Source organism: Rattus norvegicus, chromosome 1, assembly GCF_021556685.1.
Source record: "Rattus norvegicus strain SHRSP/BbbUtx chromosome 1, alternate assembly SHRSP_T2T, whole genome shotgun sequence".
In the NCBI taxonomy this organism is placed as follows: domain Eukaryota; kingdom Metazoa; phylum Chordata; class Mammalia; order Rodentia; family Muridae; genus Rattus; species Rattus norvegicus.
The window spans coordinates 64,746,724-64,752,791 of record NC_141534.1 but is presented as its reverse complement, the minus strand read 5'-3'; positions in this window follow the sequence as shown (position 1 = coordinate 64,752,791).

Genomic DNA, 6,068 nt, shown 5'->3' with positions numbered 1-6,068 from the left:
GTAGCTATCTGCAGTTGGTCTCCATGTGGGTCATCTGACAAGTAGATCCAGGACTGTTTCAGTCTCTCTTGCCTGCCATGGGAACCCTTCCCCATACCTGGGCAGCCTGATTGTAAATCTGTGGGACAGGGGGTGCCTCATACTGTTGGGAGTAGATGCCCCAGGGCGGGGTGGTACCTAGGGAATCTGCCCTTCTACAAAGAGAAGGGAGAGCATTATGATGAGAAGGATTTGTAAGGTGGCACTGGGAAAGGAGGAGGGAGAGTGGCTGGGATCAGGATGTAACCTAAATAAAGAATACAGTACTGGAATTAAGAAAGTTAGACTGGAAATTGGAAAGATTGCTCAGTGTTAAGAGAACTGATTGCTCTTCCAGAAGTCCTGAGTTCAAATGCCAGCAACCACATTGTGGCTCACAAATATCTCTGATGAGATTTGATGCCCTCTCTGGTATTTCTAAAGACAGCGACATTGTATATATGTATACAGACACACACACACACACACACACACACACACACACACACACACACACATATATCAAATGAATAAATGAATAAACATACAAACGTAGGAATTACCTGGTCTTAGATTCAGAGCAGGGAATAAAGTGTAATGAGATTATATTCAAACCCATGTCATGTACTGCCTGGATCTTTCAGATCTGCACGAACCATCACAAGGAAGAACAAGAGAGGCTGGAAAGGGTGTCTGATCCCTGCAGCTCCTCAGTGTCCACTAGCACAGCACTTGCCCTTGGGAGATGATGTCATTCATTCTTCCCGATGTTGCATCAATCAAAATTACATGCTCTGTGGATGAACCTGTAAAAGAATACAGTTGCTTTTGGGCCAATATGGGGGCTCCTTGCCTCTCAGCAAGCTCACTGCTGCCTTTTGAGGTCTCTGGATGGTGAGCAAAATGAAGACACACAGAGTAGCCTCAAGTTGAGTCAGCCAGGCCCAGGGGGCTCAGTGGTGTCTCTCAGATTCCCAGGCCCTCCCTGAGATTGAACACTCTACACAGTGTAAGAGGATTAGGGGATAATCAGGAAATGCAGTTGCTCAGGTGTCTGGCTCTGTAGGAGGGAAATAAATCACAGTGGGAAGCTTCAGGACAGTCAGGTGACCTGAGCCCTCCACAGAGTCTAAGTCCAGACTCACAGACATTCATCTGTCCACAAGTCTCCTAAACACAGACCTTGACTGACCTGCAGTCCAGAGTATGTTATTATACAGTGTCGCTTAGAGAGAGGACATACTTTCCAATTAGGCTTTTTCTGTGTCACACTGAGACTGGATTTATGGTACAGCTGATGCAGATGGGGACTGGCCACAAGTGGCAGTCTATCGCAGATCATGAAATAAATAAATAAATAAATAAATAAATAAATAAATAAATAAATAAATAAATAAATAAATATCCACTTATCTCACTGCCTGCAATCCTCATTGTCACCACAAGGGAGCGCTGCTTTGAACTTCTCAGAAATAAAAGCTGACTTCCCTCAGGGAAATGGATGGATGGATGGATGGATGGATGGATGGATGGATGGATGGATGGATGGATGGATGGATGGACAGACAGAGAAGTGATTTGACTTAATCAGTTTCTACCAGTCCTACTTTTCAGGTTGAAAACACACTGAACATGTCTGCTGCAATTGCTTGTTCTTCATTTCTGCTTTCTTTGGCTGTTCATTCAAGGCAGCTCCCTTAGAATCTGCTCATCTCAATAAAGGTCCATCTGTGGAATGTATAGCTTCTCAGTTAGGAGCTAAGGGATTCTTGGAAGGAGTTCCCAAAATCCCCTCTGGGGCAGGTGCCAGTGTTCTCTACTTCAGACAGCAGCTGCATGAAGCAAACACACACCTGTCTGAACATTCCAGCTTGGGTGCACGTCACAGTGCACCTGCCCCAGGGTCCTTGCCAGTTGCACATGCCACAGGGCCACAACTACAAGATCCCTTCCCCAGGAATCATGCCCCCTTGCATCTCCCCCAGGATTCCTGCTCTGTTGTAACTGAACCAGGGTCCCTGCCCGGTTGTTCCTGGCTCACGTTTCCTACTCAGTTTTACCTGCCCCAACGACCCTGGCCCACTGCACCAGCCTCAGGGATCCTGTCCCATTGTGCCCACCATGCTGCACCTTCCTGAGAGTACCTACTAACTGTTCCTAGGTGGCATTTTTCAAAATCTAATTCAAAGATCTTGCCAGTCAGAACCCATTGTCTTTAGTAACACCAAGTAGATATTTGCAGGGCTTCCTCACCTACACTTAATCAATCCCTTCTCTCAGTTCTCCATGTGGAAGCAAAGAAACTAGCAGCAGAACATGGATTATTCATCAAGGATATCAGCAGCCCTAGAATTCTCATGAGATGGGCTGCTGTGACTGTGATACAGGGGTGGCAGGGAGGCTTTGACACTGAACAAGCCCAGAGTGCTGCCTCTGCTCACATTGTGCCAGCACCTTAGCCTACCTCTAGATGTCCTAAACTCTGAGAGGAGGAAGGAGATCTTCCTACATAGAAGATGTTCTCTGAATCTGTGCTGGCCCAGGTCAAGCCAGAGTGTTTGCACATGCCAGTTCCAGCCCCTGAGGGTTCTCTGCCTGCCTGGTGTTTTGTTGTGCTTTATGTCTGGCAAGGTGAAGATGTGGCCCATACTAGGAATATCTTTGAAGACAACTGCCCTGGGTTCCCATGCTAAAATTCAATTAGGGACTGACAGGGACCTAAATAACAACAAGACAGTGCCAAGACCATGAGTTCCAAAATCAAGAGCAAATGGGGCCTTGATGGTATCCTGTGCTGATCTGACAGGAGTCAGCACACACAATTCTCCTGCACATCCAATGCCCCTTGGAAAAATCCTCTGTCAAGGGTAAGTGATGCCTCATGAGAATGAACTGTCAGCGTAGGACAAGACACTTGGGACTACTGTCCTGAACTCACCAGTCTCAGATGAATGGGCTTTGAAAAGTTTTCAGGACACAGAATAGGGGTGTGTAAGCAAGTGCAGGTAATCCTTGGGTAACACATAGTTCCTGAGGAGGTTCTGAGATATGTTGGATCCACTCCTGGAAAAGGCAGCATCGTGTTCAGGGGGGTAAGAAAGCATGAGCCTGCTGATGTTTTCACAGTATTGCATGGAAACAGTAACAATGCCCTTAGGAGCAGGATGTCCTAACACTCTCAGATCAAGCAGACAGCCTAGAGCCTATTAGGCCCATATCCCAAGAGAATACCTGTCATGTGTGAAGCTTCTATAGCCAGGAAGCTGAAGCAGGGAACATCGACATTGTCTCAGTTAGTGGTTTACTGCTGAGAACAGACACACCATGACCAATGCAGCTCTTATGAGGACAACATTAATGGACACAGGATTGCAGGTTCAGAGACTCAGTCCAGTATCATCAAGCTGGGAGCATGGCAGCATCCAGGCAGTCATGGTGCCAGAGTAAGTGGGAGGTCTACATATTCATCTGAAGGCTGCTTGGGGAAGACTGGCTTGCATGTGGATAGGAAAAGTGTTTTAAAGCCCATGCCCACAGTGACACACCTACTTTAACAAGACCACGCCTCCTAATATTGCCACTCCCTGAGCTAAGCATATACAAACCATCATAGACATCTTGCAGGAGGGTGGTACTGTTCTATCAGAGAGAAGCCTCTGCTCCCGTTAATATACTGAGGTCAACCCTGGATAGGACTCAGAGCCCTCCACACATCCTGGGACTCAGGATGGCATCCTATGAAAGAGCTTTTTCCTAGAAGGACACATGGGTGTAGGCCTCCCTTCCAGCCAGGCTGTAGGGAGTCTCCAATGCTAAACTCTGTCTTTTTGCAGAAGTGAAACAATGAAAATTCACCCTTAACAGTACAGTGAATAGCAAAAATGGTGAAAGGTATAAAAAAGAACCAATTAGTACCAGAGCATGAGGATTGGTTTTATATGAAATGTGGGTGGGTGCAGTGCAGTATCCTCCTCCATGTACCCACATGTTCAGTAACTACCCTGTTCGATGCAGCTTTACACAGAACCATCTGGAATCCATTCACTGAGTGACTCCATCCCTGGACTGGAAGCTACAGGTTGGACTTTTCTATCCAGGTCTCCCAGCCCTGGGACAGGGATGCATGGATGAAGTGGAGAGAAGCAGACTGGAATGGTGCAGAGGTTATCCTGCCAACAACCCCAAGCCCCCAGCTGCATGACAATGTAGAACAGCGAGCAGTTTCCCAGCCAGCCTCACTCCCCATTGACAGACTTCTTCCAGTCCCTCCTTATGCCAAGGAAAGAAAAGCAAAAAAAGTAGGGGCAGGGAAAGAAAAATTGCTCTAATCCCAGGAGCCAAGGACAAGCCCCCTCCCATCCTCTGATCTGACCCCATAACCAGCCACAGCCAAGTCCTGGGCTCATCGCTAGAGGCACATGGACCCAGGCAGATGAGCCCTTGAATCACAATCGGCTCCTCAAAAGCATCCTATGGGTGTCAGTCCTAAGTCCATGAATCGGAGGTGCTCTGCACAGCTATTCAGAGAAGCCTTCTCTTGATCTCTGTGAAGATCTCTCTGTTGGATGTCAGAGGAGGGTGTCCATCCAGCATCAATCCAGGGACTGTGGCCCTCTAATGTGTTAGCCCATGTGAACCTCCCCACAGAGCCCCACCTGTCCTTGTGCAACTCCTCCTTGATCGCCTTTTATAGGAAGATATTTAGAGTCCCTTGCAGGAGGCAGGGAAAATGGCACACAGCTGAGGGTGGTAGACAAAGCTGGGAACACATCAAATATTGAGTTGGTGTGAGGCTCCCTAAGCCATGCTTGGGCAGGTCTGTGCCAGCGATCCCATAAGACCCTTTGATTCTCCCCATGTACACAGCAGGAACCAATTGCCAGGCCTACCCTCTGCCCAGAGCAAAGGGAGATTGGAACTTGGATTCCAACCCTGGCCATTCCTATAATACCTGACCTTGTAACCCTTGCTCCCTTTGGGGCTCAACAGTCCCCCTCAAATGTAGACATCAATGTCTAGATGGTGTTCACAGCTTTTCAAGCCTGAAACTGTGCTTTGTTTGATACTACAAACCAGGAAGTAGGGACTTAAACTTGAGATCACTGACTCAGGCTAGGGAGGACTCCAGGGCACCTGAGCTCAGCTGCAAAGGCAGAAGCTGAACCACAGTGAGCAGAGGTGGCACATTTTGCTGTTTCTTTCCTTTTCTGCTCTCAGGCCTTTCAGTGAACTCTACAGATGAGGATCTTACCTCCCAGGCTTAGTGTCTGCAGCCATGAGAGTCCTCTACAGGGGACTCAAAACCCCAGAAGAGTCTTCAGAAGGAAAGCGCTACACACTGCACTGCCCCCAGCACTCTGAGAAACAGAGACCCTTTCTGGGCTTGGGCCAGTCAGTGCTCAATAGTTAGCTTCTGGCTGCACTGGCTGCTCACAAATAACACAGCAGACTGGGTCCTGTGACCTGGCTGTCACAGACTGTGATTGAGAATTCATTTCAACTGTGTCAGCATAGCCACTCTGTTCCTTCTGGTCCCAGGTTGCACAGAGCTCCTTGTCCTCATACATGCCTGTTCCATCACTGGACCTTAATATTTAAAGTGAGCCCTACACTCAGCATGGACTTGGTTTTCTATACATCATGCCAACCTCTGTGTGATAGGAAGTGTCTGCCTGTATATGCATACCCCCTTATGTGCCTAGGTGTCCATGCATACCACTACCCCATGTCCTGTCAGAGGCCATCCTCTGACAGGTCCTCACGCCTGCATGTCAGACCACCTGTCTTCAAGCCCCAACCCCTCCCCACTCCACAGATGCTGAGCTTATGGGCTTTTCTGATGCACCCAACATTCGTGGGGGTTTTGGGGGATTGAAACTCAATTCCTTACCCTTGGGAGGCAAGTGCTCTGCCTATCCCTGCATCTTTGTCTCAGGTGTTTGATGATAACCTAGAGCCTTTCCTAGGATTTATGAAATCAGTGTCATCTTGATCGGTCAGTTTAGAAACACAGCTTTGTTTTTTTTTTTTAATTTTTTTAACAGTGTACC